The sequence below is a fragment of the Diadema antillarum genome, unplaced genomic scaffold, assembly GCF_040938485.1.
Source record: "Diadema antillarum isolate AM-2024a unplaced genomic scaffold, OU_Dant_1.0 scf00000063, whole genome shotgun sequence".
Lineage (NCBI taxonomy): Eukaryota > Metazoa > Echinodermata > Echinoidea > Diadematoida > Diadematidae > Diadema > Diadema antillarum.
The window spans coordinates 4104961-4126543 of NW_027270952.1; the positions used below are offsets into that span (position 1 = coordinate 4104961).

The window sequence follows — 21583 nt, forward strand, 5'->3', positions numbered from 1 at the left end:
TCTAGGTCTGGCTATTTGCGCATACAAAAGCTTCACTGAGACCAGTGGTGGATCTAGGCAGGAGTGCAAGGGGCGTTTTTGTATGCCTTTATCATTATTTTTTTTTTTACTCATCATATCGCCTTTGCTATAGTGCTGGGTAAGCAGGGACGAAAAAAAGATTATCACTTTGTCATCAGTCATTTTTAATCGTCAAATTCAGTTCAGTTTTTATTTCTGCATTTCAAAATCAATACAAATCAACAAATCAACAAAATACTTACATAGTCATTTACACAGCTAATATTCGTAACGTTTGGATCTTACATACATTTCCTTTTTTTTTTCAAGAACGAATATCATATATGAAAGGAAGCAATAGGAAATGATAAAAATGAAATGCAGGGGACCATCATCATAAGCTAAGCTTGACGAGGATGATGGCCCCAGGTAAAGAGATACATAAAGAAAATCTTGCCACTCACTGAGTGGGGGGTAATTGTGCGATGGGCTCAACGAAGAGATACATAAAGAAAATCTTGCCACTCACTGAGTGGGAAGTAATTGTGCGAAGGGCGTGCGGTGCAGTGCGGTGTGCATTGTGTTGGGATGAATCTTGGTTTGTACGTTGAGTGTTATTTTGTGTATCAGTGTGATGAGGTGAATGTTACTTCAGTTATGGCCGTGAACTCATTGTTTAGGGTGTTTGTTGACCAGGTGGTATGAATATTTATGTGTCAGAAGTATACTGGATTATGAGGGTGTTTTTTAGTTCTCGTTTGAAAATGTTCAACGACGTACGTTGTTTTAAATTAGGGGGTAAAGAATTCCAAATATCTGGTCCATTGTGCTTTAATGATTTTTGAGCTAAAATGATTCTGGGGTTTTCGAGATGGTAATCGGACGACTGACGTGTTGGATATGAATGAACGGTGAATTTTGGAGTGAAGAAGCCATCAAAAATTTTTGGAAGACAATTAAATGTATATTTATACATAAAAACAGCAGTTTGAAAGGTGTGAAGATCCTCAATTTTCAATGTTTTTAGTTGACGAAATAGGGGATTGGATGGGGATAAGTAACGGAATTGGTAATCAAACGTACAGCACGTTTTTGGAGAGTAAAAATTGGATTAATTTTAGTTGAGCCACAGTTTCCCCAAGCGATATTGCAGTATGTGATATGTGGTAAGATCAATGCATTGTATAGAATAGTCAGGGAATTTTGAGAAATGAAGTTTTTCAGTCGATATAAAATTCCTACAGTTCTTGAGACAGACGTGTGGATATTATGAATGTGATCGTTCCAAGTTAAACTCGAGTCAATTGTGATTCCTAAGAATTTAGTAAATCTTACTTCAGTTAAAGATAATCCATCAATATTGATATTATAACTGCTGTTAATGTTCTGTGAAGCAGTAGGTTTGAAACGTATAAAATTTGTTTTAGAGACATTAAGGGATAATTTATTACATATAAACCATCGGGAGACTTTGTCTATTTCCGTGTTCAGAGTATTAAACAGTGTTTCAAGGTTCTCATGGGAGTAAAAAATATTAGTATCATCCGCAAAAAGTATAAATTTAAGAGTTTTTGATGTATTTATTATATCATTAATATATACAAGGAACAGTAGGGGGCCAAGAATTGATCCCTGGGGAACACCACATACAATATTAGAATTCGGAGATTTAGATGACTTAAATAGTACATATTGCTTTCTGTTGGATAAATAATCAATAATCCAAGAAAGTGCTAAACCACGAATACCATATCTTTTTAATTTGTAAATTAATATATCATGATCTATGGTATCAAAAGCCTTTGATAAATCCATGAAAATTCCTATAAAATGTTTTTTATTTGCAAAAGATTCAGTAATCTTATCTAACAATTGAATTATAGCTAAATCGGTGGAATGGCCCTTTCTAAATCCAAACTGATTAGGTATAAGTAGGTCATTTACATGAAGAAAAATGTACAGGCGTTTATGAATAATTTTTTTCCAGAATTTTAGAAATACTAGGTAATAACGATATTGGTCTATAATTTGTTAAAAGAGAAGGGTCGTCTTTTCTTTTGAAAATTGGAACTACTTTCGCAATTTTTAATGAGTTTGGGCATATTCCAGAAGACAGTGAAAGATTGAAAATGTAAGATAAAGGTGTGGTTATTTGTTTGATGATTTTCTTCAGTATATAAACACTTATTTCATCATGGCCACTAGATCTACTTGGCTTTAATCTGTTAACATCGCCTTTGATGTAGCGCACTTTTTCATAAATGTTCTTCGAGTTCACTTTGCCACCTCTGCCCCGATTTTTCAAATTTGTATTTTTCAGATATATAGGGTATGATTGGGTACAACATCAACAAATCTGGACCCAAAGCGATGTTAGAAAGCTGTATTTACATCAACACATACTCGGCCATACGCTAAAAGCTACGCTCTGGAATGATATAACTGCGCTGTGAGTGTGATCTGACCGATGTTATCCGATCTATGAAACGCTGAAGCCCTACGCTGTAAACGATCTCTAATTCCCCGTCCAGAGAGCCGAAAAGTGTTCAATGTGCCCACAAATACCCCAATGTAACTGCCATTCCCAATCAGACGGCCTAATCTGGTAGGAATGGAATCGTGACAGGTCTTTGTTTCATATATGGATTTGCTAAATTTTGCTTTGACTGATTTCTCATAGCTTTTTAAAAAAATATATCCCTGCTTTCGTATACCTTGTCTTTTTTCTGTGTATAAAGATTGATTAATTTGTTCGCAAGAACTCGACCGAGTCCTCGTCTTGTTGTTCTGTTAAGATTATTACTTGTTTATTTTGTATTTCTTGGCGTTCTTGGGTATCTGCTTTTGTTTTCTCTTTCCCTCGGCTTCTTCTTCTTGATATTCTGTTTCTGTTTCATCTGCTACTTCTTCAGCCTCGACGGGTACAAGAACATCTACATCCTCCTAGTCGACAATTGCCTCTCTTCAACCGCCTCGAGGTTGACATGCTTGGTGAGAAGTGAAACAAGGGTATTTCATCTGCTGCATCGACGAAGGTGATCGCTTTTATAGCGGTAAGAGCGATATTCAGGCGCCAATAAGTCTGCTTCAGCGCAGGAACAGCGCATTTGAAACGGAGACAGGGCGTTACTGACACTAAAACAGCGTAACAAGAGCAAAAACGAGACCACATTGTCTTGTTAACGTCCCGTTTCGTTGCTGCTGGTAGGGCTTCCATTAAAAAGACCTTGCTATGACCATCCTGATGTGTTTGCCTTGTTGCCACTACCGATCTTCCCGCTTACCTTACGACCAAAAGCGGGGACTTTGTACATGTTAAAAATTTCTTGCCCATCTGAAAAAAGAAAGAAAGAAAGGATGCCCGCTTTGCTTTGTCGTCGCAGGGATGCTGCAACGATGCCTCCGATTTAAACCATTCTCTGTGCGCTTTTGCAATTCTTCCCGGATCTGATAGAGCTGGATAGATATGGGTCCAGAACGTGATAGTTGAAGGGGCTTGAGTTCATCATTAAAAGTCAGTGTTTCTATTGTTTCTCAAGAATAGAATGTATTTCATTTTCCTTTTTGCATTTTATAAACAATCTATCCCGCGCTTTTATTCATTAAATTACAATGTTATGGTCAGTGTTTTTCTCTAAGAATGCTCTCAAAATGCGACTTTTGAACATGTTTTTTTCAAAAAGTCCTTACCATGGGAGGGGTATCCCAACTCGCACACCCTTCCCCGCTCGGTCGCTTCGGTTTTGCTTCGTCGTCACAAGGACGTCACAAGGATGTTGCTAGCATGGCTTGGTTGCTTCCGATTTAAACCGATCCCTGTACGCTTTTGCCATCCCCGATGTGATATATCGGGATACATATTGGGTCCAAATCGAAATAGTGGAACGGGGGCTGAACTTCATCATTCAAACTCAGTATTTCTATCGTTACTAAAAAAAATAAGAGGTATTTGTGTATATTACAAACAACTAATTCTTGTCTTTTAAATAACAATGTTTAAGTAGTGTAATGTAAAAGTGCTCTCAAATGCGACTTTTGAAAATGACTTTTTTTAAAGTCCTTATACCCTCTCACACTCTTTCCCCGTTGGTCTTTCGCACCCTCGCCGCTTGCCCCCCCCCCCCCCCCCCATCTCAAAATCCTGGATCCTGCAGACTACCTAGTTTCTTTCTCTCAGTGAACATTACTGTACTATTACTAATTTCGTAAAAGATCAGGATATGGAGACGTAATTCAAAGAAGCAGCAGATTTGAGGTGATGAAAACAGACTCCCTCAATTTTCTAAACTATTACAATGGCAAAAAAACAACAACAAACAAACAGACAGTGATGAAAACTGAATACACGAACTGAATGGGGCAACGTAATAAAACACATCCAGCGTCGCACCTGTCTTGCAAATATTCTTGTGTGTCTAAGACGATTTTATATTACTCATTAATCAACGAATGTTGTCTTCATGGTGATTTTCAAGTACTCGCACTACAAACCTACATCGCATCGATCATTGAGTTCGCCCTTGTGTAATTACCACTGCGCTATATAGCAACCGCATACACAAGTTGCCTACACATGTTCACTATACTCTCAACGTACGCTAGGGACAATCATTAATCCACTAAAATCTAATCATCAAAGAAACGTGTTACCATTTTCCCTGTATATCGATCTGTTTCTGAAAGTCATCATCTACAAATGCCGTTAAAATTTTAAATTATGGTTTGGCGATGTACATCTCTTGCCATCAGAGGACGGCATCTAAGAGACCTCTCCAAAATTGATCGATATAATATCTTATGTCAACTCCCAATCCAAAGTCGAGGTACACAGTCACGGTAATAGCAAGGGAATTGATGGATTTATCATTTTTGCGCACTGCACACTTTCAAATAAAATGTGCCATCAGCATGAGTTTCAAAATCAAATCAGTTTGATTTGATCTATCAGCCTACCATTAGCTAGGCCGTTATAATTAGCGATTTCTTTGTACATAGTGTAAATGGCATGTTGAGGTGGTAGTCCGGAGACTTGAGAGGGTTTACTCCCTCGACTAACCAATACACAGCCCCTGGCGCTTGATCGAAACCAGTCACTAGTCTTCCAGAGAAATATAATGTTTTCAGGTGCATCCTGCCATCGCAATTTTTCATGCCACTATGAATACAAGATAAATAGATAGATAAGTGAAATAAGAATGAAGACATCGTCCATCGAGGATCGTGCATTGATCATACACTACCAAAATAAATAAACACAAAACAAACAAAATATGATATTATGTAGAACGGATTAACGCAAAAAGTCGCATCACCATAGGTGCCAGTCTACATTGAATCATTGTAGGTGGAGTCAGACAGTAATATTGTGCACGACACATCGCGCACTCTGAAAATTCCACTCCATGGAAATGAAAAAAAAATGTCATTGCTCAAGCATCAGAGCAGGACTTTTGCATGGTGCACATTCCTTCCTTCCATCCTCAAGATCCTCGCAGATATCAGCCTATATTTTTGTTTGACAACTTCGCCGGGATCTCACCATTCTCTCGACGTGAAGTGGGTTCTTTCACTTGCCTAGAGTGTAGGTCTCCTACGGACCGAAGGCCCTAGGTCTTCTCCGAAGGCTTGGCAACGAGGATAAAGTGCTTTGCAAGGGATACTACTGCCAGACTGGGATTCGAAACTCACACGTGTGTGGTAGCCCGCCATCTTACCTGCGTGGTGTTAATCGCTCAAGCGGGGTTCCCACTATCAAGATTGGCGCCACGATTGAAATCGTGGTCTTAATCGTGAAGCAATCATGATGATCTTATTAGATCGTATCAGATTGTATCAGATCTTGAGGTCAATCGTAGCAAACGCGTTAATCGTAGAAAATTTTTGGACGGTTCAAAAATTTTCTGCGATTAACACGATTCATTTTTGATCGTGATCATCGTATCAGATTGTCTTGGATCGTATCAAAACGCATCAAATCTTAATTTATCGTGCTTCTTAATCGTGTTAATCGGGATCGACTTATTCACTTTCCTTTTTTTTTCGGCAAATCGTATATATTTTGTATTCCGCGAGGTTGAATAAGGGAGGGGTGGCTCAATGAAATATAAAATAACGACATCACTGAAACATCCACCAAAAGTAGAATGTTTCACATACCCCACAAAGTAACTTTTGTGACTTTAGAAAAGTGACCATTGTCGTGGATATTAGGTCACTCGTGCATGACTATAAAGATTACTGTCATTATTTCTCACATAGAAGTTAGTCAATAAGTGTAGCAATACCCCTGCGAAAAAGATATACGTTTTTTTTTTTAAGTGACATTATTTCAGGGAAGTTACCTTTCTGTTGTGTGTGTATATCGGTTTTGTTAAATACTGTTAAATAAAACAACAAATCAAACCAAACCAACCAAACTTTCAATACCCCATGAGATAACAACATTTTGAAATAAAAATGCATATGATACATACTATGCGAATATGAAATCAAACACACAGGTAATACTATCAGTTTGGCCTACTTTCTTATATGTAGCGTATATAACACACATGATATGTCATATTTTCTTCATGTATTTCAAAGGAAGGTGAACACATTTTGTCTTGATGTTTTGTTGGTTTTTTTTTCCTGGGGAAGAGGGGGCAATGATCTGATCTTGTATTGTCTTTTTTTTTTTTGAGGGGGAGGGGAAGGGTGAGCAGGTTGATTCAAAAAATTATTTCTTTAGGCTAAATTAGAGGAGGGACAATCTGAGGTTGTGGCTGGCCTACAGGTGATGCTTTCTCTCTGATGACAACGTAATTGTCATTCGCAATACTGCAAAGGTCATGTTGTCATCATTCTCAACCTGTCAACTCTTGCCATCATCAATTATTGTGGATAGTAGGCCTAATCACTCTGCAGAAGTTAAGGAAACGATGAAACCCATTGTCAGCCGGACTATAATTTCCCATTTGGGTCCAATCGCACCTTAAATGGGTGTCACTTTTGATCCCGATCGTGAATGATATCGTATCTTATCTCAACAGCCCGCATTGGTTGGCGGTATTCGTATTGGAACGTATCAAAACGTAGCTGCACGTACCAAATCGGGGATCCCGGTCGTAACGATCGTGATAGATCGGAACCATGGATCATGGATTCAATCGGGACAATCCTATCGGGACAATCGTATTTGAACGGCAGACCAGATCGTGACAGATCGTATTGCTCGAAATAAACCAATCGTGACCATATCGCATCTAAGCGAACCAACACGTATTGACTCGCATAACCTCGTATCCAAACGTGAAATTTCAAACGAGTTCAACGAATCTTCCACGATCAGTTATACGAATGTCCAATCGTGGCGTTCGTAATAGATCGCACGATAATGCACTGCAATAAGTTCGGTGTTAAAAAGTGAACACCGAGCTGGTGTTAAATTTTCGGTGCTCATTTATGGTGTTAAATTAACACCTCCGGGTGTCATTTCCAAATATAAAACTGTTTTTTGAAGAGTTTCTTAGTAATTGCACTTCTTGTTGATTTTTAATCTAAACAAGACGATCAAGAATTTTACATTAAAATACTAGATTCTTGAAAAAATTTGAAAATAAATCTACTCCAAAGTAACACCAGCTGGTGTGGTCCTTTATTGAAGCTGGACGGGTGTTAAACCATTGATATTAACGCCAAAAAATATCAAATCATCACCATGTGGTGTCATTTTTTTTAATTAACACCAGGTACAGTGTCAAATTAACACCACGAAGTGTCAGGTGAACACTTTTCAACACCATCGCAGTGCATTTTCTACACCTGTGGGTGTGATCCTCTATTGAAGTTTGATCGGTGTTAGATTTAACACCCGTGGTGTTAAATCTAACACCGCTGTTTTTACAGTGTGGGAGCCACGCTTCAACCACGGCAGCTTTTCCTAACACACTGAAATTCTGAGGCTAGAAAGTTACATCAGCTTCGACCTTATCTTAATGAGATTCACTAACATCTCTTGACCGTTGCGTGTATTAAGTAGAAGGCAGATAACAGTGCCAGACACCACTCTCTTACGAACCTTTCGAACACTAACCTTTATTTCAAGACGGCTTGTGGTTTAAACAGAAAGCAAGCAGCAAAGTCAGGCTCTCAGGCAGTTTTACTGTGAGAAGCGAACATAATATGTATATTTTTTAACATTTACGTACTCATTCATGGAAGATAAATTCTGATTCAAATATTACCACCAATGTTTTTATCTAATCAGTACGAGGGAACGATTGAAATACAAGCTATGGGAAGGTTGTAGGGCTTTGTATAGTTGAAGGAAAGGTAATAGCATTTTGCTTTGAAAGTTTTCAAGGTTTCTTTGAAATTCACACAGAAAATGTTCGTATTCAATGAAACAACGAAAATCGAACTGTGACATCAAGTTGGAAACTAACTTCACACAACGAGCTATGATTGACACACACTCATAGAGTTCAGTATTACTAACAAGTAATATATATTTTTACTATATGCATATGAAAACAGTTGCATGAATTCATATAACTTTTTGCTATAGTTCCGAGAAGGATAAAGAAGTACAATGCCGGACGTACCATCATATCGTATACGGAAGGTATAATGACATCAATATTGTAGCATTTAGCCACGCCCTCTAAAAACAGAAGCTAGCCAATTCAATCTAAGCCTGCCACCTCTGAATGTAGGAACCTCCAGTAGAATTAAGATCAAGTTCTCGTAAGCAACAGGAGGCCACCAAACCAAGTTGAAAAGGACACAGAAGACATGAGCAGACAAAAGCTAATGTTTTGGCCCATTTCTACAGGTCAGTGAGTACACGAGATATAAATAATGGATGGAAGCAGGCTCATATAAATATTTATTTAACAAGATATGCGCCGAGATATCGCTATTAATTCAGTGCGTGTGACTAATCTTAAATCGACAACATTCATCTGGTTTCACTTTGTTTTCTCATACTCAGAATATCTCGCCATTAAAAACGTTGCAGTACTACTATCATCTTACGAAAAGAGTTGTCTTCTGATATGTAGTGGTGCCTGTCCCTTTGTTAAAGGAGCTCCAAGGCTTCATCTTGTTCAAAAGATATCAAAGTAATCCTCTGGGTGCGACATCCAGCCTGTCTCGAGGGTTGGCAACCCAAATATAACAATTTCGAGAACCAACCGACCCGCTCCTACCAATTACCAGCCAATTTCCACTCGAGATGCCCACTGCCTTCTCGAATCCGATCTTTCTCTCGCAAGACAAGTCTCAAACATTTGACTTTAATAGTGAAAGTACGACAACTGTATGGGGACTATGACGTGATGTTTATCTCAGGAGATTGAGCAGTAGATGTACAGACTCTTGTCTGCTTCCCGGGGACATCTCTGTAAATGCCTTGACAGTGGGTATCCACAATATGCCCCACAAAACATTCCGGTCAACGACGGACTTAAGCACAATGCTTCGAGGAAAGGATGAATAATATCACTCCCTATCTTTTTTCAAATAAATTTCACTTCAATATCGTTTGTAACTTTACATTTTTGTAGCCAAATGATTATCTTGACGTTGATGTAATTGAATTGTATTTATAATCACACAACAAAGTTTTCTTAATTTGCCTCTTTGTTGACACACTTGGAATGACTTACCACTATGGCTTTTGATTTTTCTGTTCCTGAAGGATCTGGTTTTTCTCGTTTGCTGTAGTGGTATCCTTGTTTTTCATTTCATTCAAATAAGGCTGTATGGGAAACATGTTTTTTTTTTTCTCTCTCTCTCAAACAAAAGGAGAAATTAAACGTATCACAATACTACTGAGACACAGGTATGACATATTGGTTTACAGCAGTGTCTTATTTTTGAATAGAAAAAAGTACTAAACTAATTTCCCATTTTGGATTATAATATTATTCAAAGGTTAATAGTGCAAAGGCAAAACAAGAAAAAAAAACAGGAAGGAAAGGACAAACAGACAGGGACTTACCTCAAACGGCCTTAATCAGCAAACGTAGCAGGACAATTTGACTGATTGTACCAAAAGGGATTGTTGTTGACTCTGGTCGATGAAAAATAACTGACATTAATTGAAAGAATGAAACGTAATCTTGTCTTTCTGGTTGATATCTTACGCCTATTATATTTGTCAAGCTTTCGCGCATTCTGGTCGTAATATTTCCTCCTAAAACCTGAAAGATAAGTTGTTTGTGATACGCTTTGTCTTCCATATCGGGTACTGTTTGGTTTTTTTTTTTCAAGGATAGAACATCTATATCCGGTTACAGGTATGCATCCAATTTTACACTGCCACTGATATTCGCCGCCTTAGAGAATCAATAAAGGTACATTCTGATCCCGGAGAGGAATTCATTTAAATTGGGTGATGTTTTACATCAAGTGAGTACCACAATTAGTAAGCTGAAGAGGCTTCAAGTTGCATGCCCAAAGGCAGTCGGATCTGGTAACAAAGTCAAGGAAGTACAGCTCCTAAATAAGCAATGTGAATTAACTCGACATCCATTTCAGTACATCTGAATTGGATTGTTTTTGTAATTTAAGATGACCAATATAGTCAGTTGGAAGCCAGATCGGCCTTACGTCTATACACGTGTGATTTTGATCATGCATTTATCACATCACCTGTACATTCAAACCACCGTCATTACACAGTAAGACCATTATGGCTAAAATAGATACGATAAAATACCAATTCTTTAAGAATCACTGTAGACACTTAAACTTTTCCTAGTCACATTTTCTTTATCCCATTATAAGACATAAAGTCATTGCATGAAAACACTTAAGATAAGCTTGAAATAAAAGTCAAGATTTCTCTCCTTCCCATTAAAAGCGGAGTTAGCATCTTTTGGAAAAGAAACTCTTTATGCAAAATTGATATACAGTCAAACCTGTCTTAGCGGCCACCTCTCTATAACGACCACCTGCTTATAGCGGCCACTGAAAAATCCCCCCGCACGAAATTGCTGTATTATGGACCCTTTATATAGCGGTCACCTGCCTAACACGGCCAGCGGCCATTCATTTTGTATCCCGTGGTGAATATCTACCTGCGTATAGCGGCCATAAACATTTAGCTAAACCGTTAAATCAGCCATAAACATGATGGTTTTACGTTTCTTGTGTGAATTCTACCGAGTCACACAGACATGACTGACAAAATTAATGCAGCTCTTTGCCACGAAAAGCCGCCTACGACTAACTTGACAAGATTAGATCTAGGCTTCTGTAATGCCGCCCTGAATAGATGCTACAAAGGCAAAGACAACTCCTAATGACATCTTAGAATTTTACCCAAAAATGCAGACTAATTAGTGATTAAAATCCCTTTGAATAAGGACATATTTATTATGGTACTTGTCTAGGTATTGTGTGTTGTTTACGTCAGCTTCACACATTATCAATCTCCATCGAACTCTGCACTCATGAACCCCATTCATGCAAACCGGTACGAACTAGAGCAGTTCCTCAGGCCCGAAATATTGTTTAAAAAAAAAGGAGCAGGCAAAGAAAAATGAAGTAAATTGTACAACAAAAATCCCCATAATAGCTGCACATGCAAACTTATTTGCTGGTTGTTGTGTTTTAAGAATAACATGCGGTATTTTCTGCTATTGTAAAGTGCAAGTAGGGATTTATTGAAATTCAAAATGGCCACCGACCTGTCTATAGCGGCCACTTTTGTTGTTTCCCTTAGGTGGCCACTATAAACAGATTTGACTGTATATAAATATAAGGTTATATTAGATATTAATATATGTTTACACACACACACACACACACATGTATGTATATATACACAGTCAAACCTGCCTTAGCGGCCACCTCTCTATAGCGGCCACCTGTCTATAGCGGCCACTGAAAAATCCCCCCGAGAGAAAAGCCATGTTAAAGACCCTGTATATAGCGGCCACCTGTCTAACGCGGCCAGCGGCCACAAATTTTGTTTCCCGCGGTAGATTTTAACCTGTCTATAGCGGCCAAAAACCCGATGGAGCCGTAGCCGAGCCGATAATTCAGCATGTGTTTCTGCTTTTTAGCCGTGCCAGTCATTCCTGGGCAACAATGAGTGATCGCCACTGCTGCATTCACCACTTATTCAGTCATAATAATGCACTAGTGTTAAGCTTTCTTCACCACTGTGCACATGCTACATGTATACTGTGCAACAATTTCACAAACACCGGCATTGTGTTATGCATGATACACACGTGTGCATTCATACACGCATACATGTACATGTAGGCAATGCACACAAAGTTGGATTACCTGTCTGTAGCGGCCACCTGTCTATAACGGCCACTTTTTCCGCATCCCTTGGGTGGCCGCTATAGACAGGTTTGACTGTATATATATATATATATATATATATATATATATATATGATATATGTGTGTGTGTGTGTGTGTGTGTGTGTGCGTATGTATTACTCTTGTCGACTAATGTATGAATCAATATATTTCACATTCAGTAGCAAAACCTCATCTAAACACAGTGCTCTCGCTGTGCTTGCTGTGACTTATAGTTTGGCGATTTCCTGCCAAAATCATGTGCATGATTAACGGGTACTCTCTAGTTTCCAACGCTTAAAGATTTTCGTTGTCAGTATGTCAGTTACTTGTTCACCTTTTCATTTACCACTACAGGATTTTTGATCGGACTAATCCCCAATTACCAAGTATGCCGTCTTTATCAATCACCGGAGAGCAACCTAACGAATGTTTGAGAAAGTGTGCAACGTTCATGGCGATCTAAGGATGTTTAAAGCACGTAACAGAACCGTCCGATTACTCTCCAATAAAATGTTCTTTTTAAACACAGACTCCGAAGATCTGTTGTATTCTTCACGAATACACCAAGCTTCCTTGTGAACGTTTAGTTTTTGAGGGATGTTTGATTTCTTTGGTTTTGATAAGGGTGAATTCCATTATCATTGGATTGGAAGAAAAATTTTAAGTCTCTACTGTGCAGTATCCCATGGTTACCATTGGAAAACATGAAAATGCCTCATGCTGACATACACTGATTCATAACACATAACTATGACTCACAAAAGGTACTGCAGTCATTGATCAAGCAGGTTTTATAGAGCTTTTAGAGACAAGTGAACAAAAATAAATCTGACATTTAAAATGAAAATCAATATCAAAATAGCCTGACCTAGGAACGAGTTCCTAAATTTAGATAGAGAGAAAGAGATAGAGAAAGAGACAGAGAGAGCGCCCGCACGCAATTCACATCTATAGTAGATTACTGTAACATAGCGCTTTCCATTGATTTTTGTGAGGAAGGCGAACCTTGGCTATTTTTTTTTCTCATATGCGTTTGGAAAGGTTCTAGACGTTATGCTGTTTGCACGTAATTCAATTTAGACTACAAGTGTTCTCGATTCCCTATGCGTAGAATTGGTTAGACATAATGGTGTGTGTGTGTGTGTGTGTGTGTGTGTGTGTGTGTGTGTGTGTGAGTGTGTGACAATGTCTTAACACAAACGGTAATTTTTGAAGAGCACTGAACACATGGAATACACGACTTGCTGAAAATATGACACTGCTGATACATGTTCGCATAAACATGGTTATAAAGGAAATTTCATCAGCACTAGATGTACTAGGTTCTTGTACACTGTAGCCCCGCTTGGAATTACGTCCGTGACCACGGGAGGATATCCACCCCTTTCCTGGTTGTACAAACAAAATGATACGTGTTGATCTTAAATGGAGTCGCTAAACATTAAATGTCCGTACTGTTCAAGAAAATTTATGTCGGAACAGATATCGACCTTATCAATACATGCAGGCACAATGTTATCCGTACGTCAGTCCAGTCAAGGCAGAGTGGCACATAACTAATTAGGATGGTGTCGTAACTAGACAAGGGGTTGATCTAACTCCCACGACGGCATGGCTGATATCCGTATATTAGCTATTAACTGTTTAACATGTCAATTAGGTTTGAGCTTTAGGTTGGTACAAATATACTGAAGGTACTCTTAGAATGCATATTACAATCTAAAAAACGTGCAATATTTCTCATACAATGCACCTCTTTGGGCAACAGTTATCCTGAGGCAGCTTCCAGAAGATTATGGGTCCTTGAATACTAAGAATTATTCATGAAAAGTGATCTTATCAAAGTTGAAATGTACAATAACAACATTAATCAAGTTGACCGGTATGAGAAAGAAAGAACCATCCAGGCGCATATAAAATCCCTCTGAGAAAGGCAGACTAGAGGAAAGGCTAATAACTATATCAAGTAATCGTCGTCCTTCAATCTTTCTGACATACAAGTGTATCTTACAACATTGATCCCACACTTATCCTCGAACAGCAAAACTTAACCGAAATAAGGACAAGAAGTATTAGTGGTTGATATTTTGTTTAAATATGGATTTCTTTTTCTTTTTCTTTTTCTTTTTTTGCTTCCCTCCTTGATATTCACAGTTCGGTTGCGAAATCATCAAACTTAAACAAAAATACCTTTTGTTCATAATTTCGTTAAATGAGTACTGCTCTTCAAACGTAAACGGATGCTGAAGCCCTACATTGTACTATATAGGTAGTCGAACGCAATGGCATAATAGGATAATGGAAACATTGAAAGCATGAAATAGAAAGGGATGGAGCAACTTATAACAACAGTTAAGAACACCTGGCCAGCGGAGAGTCTTGAAAGGCCAAACCGCTCACGACAGGCCACTCCCGTCTACTGGTTACAGCGGTTTGCAAAACGATGATTTAGTCATATCGATTTAACCTAGCACCTGCGGGCTAGGACTTATACGACAAATCGGCAGATGTATCTGAATAAGCTCATTATCTATCTAGCAGAGTTCCGATTATATAGCATGGGGCGGTATAGTTACCGCTTTCATCTAATAACACATATAGGTGAGCTTTGAAACAGCTAATACGCTGACATGTATTGTATATTCTTTTGGACAGCTCATTCTAAACTTTATTCAACAAAAAAATGGTTATTTTAGGTGGGTTTTGCGATCAGGACAAGTTAATTTCACGTCAAAACCATAACGATAATATTTTGATCACGGAGTCGATGATCCGCCCTGTACAAGTTCGATCGCAAAAACGGAAAGGAAATTAGAAAAGCACCAGCAGCTCCTGCTGATAAGTGCTACGAACCACACAAAAGATATGTCATGTTTGCTTTGACTAATTTCTTTTACAAGATCCATTAAAGAAAATTCATGTGTATACGCAAAAGTAGATACACATACATTAACTAAAATACATGTATATCCATAATACACATACATTCATGTCATATACGTGTATACCTATTCTTCATCACAGACCAATACATATTTTGGCGATCAAGAAGAACATTTCTTTTTTTTTAATCAAGTCCGCAACTATTTATACATTAACAATTTTCACATAATGTTAACATTTTGCCGAAATCATGCTTCTTCATCCTTTTCTTAAAATATGATATGTGTGTACGTTTGTCTGAGCCTGCGTGGATGAATGAATATTCAAAAGAGCTTCTATGATGTCGTACAACAATGATAAGTGCAAGCTGTGGATGTTCAGAAAGGACACCAATGAGTGGCAGATTTTGACATTTGATTTTGAGGAAAGAACATCATAGTGCTTCCAGGGACAGGTTACAGTCCACTGGAACAGTGAATGACCTTGTCTGTGAATCAAGTTGTAAAACACACGCTCGGTTAATGTAATCTCATTATAGTTGACATATAAATGTCCATGGAGTTGATCTAGCCAATGAATATTCCTTCAGTAGTTAAGTTTCGTCCTTTGTAATCAACATGATGAATATTTGCAGTTATCTAAAGGATGACATAAAATGCAGAATACCTCACTCTCATCGACTTCTGTACACCTGATGCAAGTCTACAGCAAATCACTTGAATGTCGAAGTGAACTTACCAATGAAGATGATATAGCGTCAGATCATGTGCAGTTTTAGAAGTACGTAAAGTTTTCTGACTTGATGTTCAGTTCGATCTATCTGCGAAGGAATCTGTAAAAGACAAGCTAAAACACTAGATACTGGTACGAAATGACTTAAGCGTAGCACGGTAACTCAATATACTGTAACGTGAAGCTCTCCCTGGTTTTAAGCATGGTTATCCGAATTGGCAATACTCAACGTCTTCAGCAAGAAGTGAACGAGTCTCATAAGACGACACGAAGAAACTCCCGCAGTTGACAGGCTACAGCTGGTTCTGCGATTGTCCTGCATTCGATCGCCTGACTGCGTGGAAGAGTTGGTGGCGTTTTCGTATTTCTCAGCTACGCTGGAATGGAGACGGCGCGGTTTCCCGCCCATGACTGTTGCGTTAAAAAAAAGAAACAACAACGACTGAAAAAACACATACGCACACTCACATATATATAATTTATGGAAGTATAATACAGGATTTTAATATATTTTTGTATGGTTCGGAGCATATTTCTGTTGACTAGACATTGTTAGATTACGTTTCTGTGTTGAAGTATTTGATTAGTTTTGTGCGAAGCTGTTGTTTCAGAAGAATTGTATAATATTGCACTGTATGATACTACACCTATTATATCATGGCACATCATTCCATCTGGACTTTTACTGTAAGATGTTCTCTTGGTAGATCTTGTGATGAAGGCCATGGCAGGCGAAAGCAAAGTAGAGAGCAACGTCCGACTCAAACTTGATTTCTTCCACATAATCTTATATGCTTCACAATGAGACGCCGCGTACGTTTGGGTAGGGATCGATCTCTTGCATTTATATACATAGACCTACACACACACACACACACACACACACACACACACACACACACATATATATATATATATATATATATATATATATATATACATATATATATATATATATATATACATATATATATGTATATATACACATATATATATTTATATATATAAATGTATATATATATATATATATATATATATATATATATATATGCATACATACATATATAACTAGCTACGTCCGTTGAATACTTCACCGTTTCGCAATGAATAAATAATGAAGGAGCTACACTGGTTCTGTACACGGTCGGGACCCCTAGCTTCTCGCACTCTCTCTCTCTCTCTCTCTCTCTCTCCTCCCCCCCCCCCCCCCCCCTCCCTTTCTGTTCCTCCTTTTCGGAAGATATATGAAATTTAAACTATATGTATTCATTACTCACAATCCTTCACTCACTGGTGTTAACTTCAATATTACATTGCAGTTTTTATTATTCGATAAAGTCAGTAAAGATCCAAACAGAAAGAACAACCCGAGGAGCATTTCATGAAACGATCACACAAGAAGATTGAACAAAAGTGATCTGCAGCTAGACAAAAGTAATCTCGGATACTTTAAATTCTTTGTGGTATAGTCTGAATATTTCATTTTTGTTTGAGTCAATGACCTACTAGACCTATATCTATTCATTGTTTCACGTACGAGCATCGAAAAACGAAACAAGGTCCGTGGGCACGAACTACCGACTGGCTTCAAGGATGCTTTTATTCCATCAAGTTAACGACAACACCAAAATTATTTTGCCAGCGTGCTTTATTGCAAGCAGAGCAGTCGCAGATATCTCTGCCCTGGTGATTTATGAGAAAACCAGTGAGGATACGGGAGGGAGTACTTGTTTCGTTCCTTCGCATTAAAAAGGGTCAGGTCAATTGAACAACATATATATTATATTTGGGAGAGGATCGCATTTGAACTGGGATTTACTGGCAAAAGTTTCAGAGAAATCCAAGAAAGACCATAAAAGAGGAGGAAAAAAGAAAGAACGAGAAGAAACGAAGAGCCAATTGCTGTCGAGTGAAATAGTCCTGATGACGATAAGGACGATGATAAAACTATAAGTGATAAAGAAAGAAGCAGTGACGGGAAAGAGGTGGCGGAATAAAAAAAAAAAACCCTCTTTACCACCATAAGAATTAGAAGTACGTCAAACAAAATGCAACTTCCTGCAACCTACGAAGTTTCCAAAATGCTCAACAAGTAAGATAATCTTTCGTGAAAATGTAGTTTGTAGGGTCACGAATGTCATGGCTACAATAAAGTACTAGAGTATTAATAAAAATTGCTTTATTTATCATTTTCCTGCATATTGAGCCCTAAATGGCACAATATTTTGAAGTGAAACGTTGAGCAAAGAATATGGTAGACAGAAAAAATGCAGAAAATATGCCGACACTGAAATTTCATTTTCTTTGCTCAATGTTTCACTCATGAATTACATGTAGGCCCTATATTCATTTCCGGTTAGTTTCCCTTTGTTTGCGTTTGCTACACATAAATAAAGAAAAAACAAAGTTGCATCACTTCGGTGATCCCTTATCCCCAAGTTGATTGACATCCTTCGGATTTACATGTTTATGTCAGGTTTGTGTGAGTGTGTGTGTGTGTGTGCGTGTGTGTGTGTGTGTGTGTGTCACAAATACACACACACACACACACACACACACACACACACACACACACACACACACACACTACAATATCTTCTGACCACACGAGCATTGAGAAGTAAGGGTTTCTGGGACTAACAATATGGGGCTATAGCTCAGTAGAGCACCGGTCGAGCAATCGCGAGGTCTCGGGGTTCGATTTCCGTTGGAATCCCATTTTCTTTGCCCAATTTTTGACTTACATATTATATTCATTTTTGGTAAATATCCCTTTGTTTGCGTTTATTCTAATATTATTGCAACATTTTTAACGTACGAGCTCGCACTTACAATGCATCACTGGTATTGAAATATATTGACTGCATCATCACGAATGACCTTTAATCTGGTATATTAAACACAGTGGATCATATTTCTCAGAAAGGGTGGCTGAATGTTATCGTTGTCACGTGTTCGAACTTCGAAAGAATAATGAGCAGACCTGGCGAGCAATGGGTCATCATTTTCTCGTCACATGAATGGGGACCTGAGTTACACGAAACCTTGATCCTGAAGCAAAATGACTCTTTACAAAGGACATTTCCCGGAAATCAAAACTTGCAAAATATGAAAGTGGGCCACATGGTGGTGGAGGAGACTGTTCCAAAACGAGATTGGTAGTATGATCGTACATCGTGTCCTTTTCATTTTCGTTGGAAGGTCACTATGAGAAATCCTCTACCATCCAACATCCTTTCAAATGCTTTCGCGGTGTGATCGTAATTGATCCCGGCGTGGAGCGGAGACACACTCCCTGCCTTCTTGATTGAGTTTCTTACCAATCTTGGATTACTGCTGGCGTGTGTAGGGATATACCTACTACCAGGACTGCGGTGGGTCTTCTCTTCCTCCCCCCCCCCCCCTTTCTCCCTCTCTCTCTCTCTCCCCTCTCACCCTCCCCCCCCCCCTCTCTCTCTTTCCTTGTCTTTTCTTCTATATGCTGTTTCATAGTGTCCTTTCTTTCTTCGTCGCGGCTCATATACCATAGCAACATCTATAATTCTTGAAGTCACAGATAATGGTAACCACGGTAACATGTATCCGTGCAGTCCTTTCCATTCTTTTTTTTTTTCATGTCTTGCAATCATCTCCACTCCCCCTCCCCCTTTCTTTTTCCCCCCTTCTCTCTCACTTTCTGCCACTCCATATACCATCACCATCTGCACATCTCTCTCTTCGGGTTAATCAAGATGACAAGTCAGAAGCTGATGGCTGAAATGAGATTTCTCTCGGTATGATTGTAATTCAATAGCAAAGGATCACTGGAAGTTCAATCCTGTGCTAGATGGGAGGAAAGCCTGATGTGACAGAACATCTACAACGAAGTAGGGCGAGTCTAATGCCGATAAAACCAGGCTTGATTCACAGGTGCAGCGACACGCACGCACACACACACACACACACAAACACACACACACCCACATGTGTGTGCGTGCGTGTGTGTGTGTGTGTATGTGTGTGTGTGTGCATAACAAAGCTCTTCAGTGAAGTGTTTGTCCTTTCCAGAGCAAACTGCAAGTGATTCTGTCAGCATTAACACGAATATAACGTTTCAGCTTGAAGTTAAGTGACATTAGTGACGATCTCATTTTATTTCGTTTACTCATATCAATTTTAAACAACAACAACAGTAATGTATGTATTTATAAATTACAAAACATATCATCTAAACAAATACGTTTAAGTTATATATTCTAAATAATGTCAAAATAATTATACTGCCACAATATTAAAGGTTTTAGAGCAAAGATGCATGATATTAATACCTAATAATGTTGAAAATGAAGGGAAAGCTAAAAAGCAGGGCTTGGAATATGCATTCCCGTCAAGGTAATTATTTGTAAGGTACAGAAAAAATATTGGCAACAGAGAAACATATAACAAAACATATAACAAAACATACGACATCGACAACAAACACCAAATCCCAACCAAGCTCTACACATGTCGCCTTCTTGCAGCAACAAATGGGGGAGGGAGGAAGGAGTCATGAGTTCAATTTAAAACGGATCACTGAGGAAAACTGTTGATGAAAGAGACATATATCTCGCACAGAACGCAAATTACGGGAGGGGGAAAATACGCGCACTGGATGGCGTCAGAATTGGATTGTAGACTAAAGTGAAAATTTTTGGATGACTGAAAACTTTAAGGTTGATGATGGTACTCTGAAGACCCGTTATATTAACTTCAAAGAAACGATTTCAGTCTAGCTCTAAATGACGAAATACTTGCCGCAGATTTAAGACTGTCATCAAGACAATTCACATACTTAGGGTGTGAAAATAGAATGGTGAGAATGGTTCTTGTTTCAATAATGGCAAGTGAATTTCGGTTGAGTGACAAGTAGGATACTTAGGAATTTATTTTTTCTTAATATGTCGGAAAAATAGGAGGTAGCGTTTCAGGTAATAGCTTGTACATGAATTGACTAAAGCAAAGGCGGAATAAATGACAGATTTTTTTTTGAAGAAGTATGAAAAATCTTTTTTTTTCCTGTAGGAGAATATTCTGTCGAGAAATGTCCCCATGTCAAAATGCCATAGTTTGAGTAGGGTAGAATCAAAGTTAGAGAAGAATATCAAAAGGGTGGTTGATGAAAAACGAAATTTTAATCTTTTAATGATTTCTTTGTTTTGAGATCAATTCGATAGGCACTATCAATATGAGGTTATCCGGAAAATTTATTGTCTATGGTTAGTCCTGAAAATGTCGTAGTGGACACGATTTCCAGGACTGATATGCCATCTAAGGGGGTCTAGGGCAATTACCCCCTGGGCAATTACCCCGCACCCTTCCCCTGGCCCTAATCCTAATCCTAATCCTGAACCTAATCCTATCCCTAACTCAAACTCCTAACCCTTACCCTAACCCTAACCCTAATCGTTACTCTAAGCTTACCACTAACCAGTATTTAGCCGGGGGGTAATTGCCCTCTCGGGGTAATTGCCCGGATACGCATCTAAGGTGATATGCATTGGTAGCTTATCTAATGAATTGCTAGAAATCATACATTTTATTTTTTCAGGTTTAATGTCAATTCATTTGCTCTGATCCAAGAAAGTAGACTTTCGAATTCGGAGACTAAGGTATGAGCTAACAAGTGAGTGTTTGAGTGT

At 38.4% G+C, this 21583-nt stretch overlaps 1 protein-coding gene across 2 annotated transcripts in view; it reads right to left on the reverse strand.

The window, feature by feature from the left end:
• LOC139716224 (prokineticin receptor 2-like) overlaps positions 1 to 21583 on the reverse strand; it is a 134029-nt gene that overhangs the window by 56422 nt on the left and 56024 nt on the right. Inside the window, exon 1 of one of the 2 annotated variants that reach the window (XM_071627789.1) lies at positions 15930 to 16236. The exons of the other annotated variant lie outside the window; for it this stretch is intronic. The gene's annotated coding sequence lies outside the window, so the exon portion shown is untranslated. Of the gene's footprint in view, positions 1 to 15929; positions 16237 to 21583 lie in introns of those variants that run through there. 2 annotated transcript variants of the gene reach the window in all.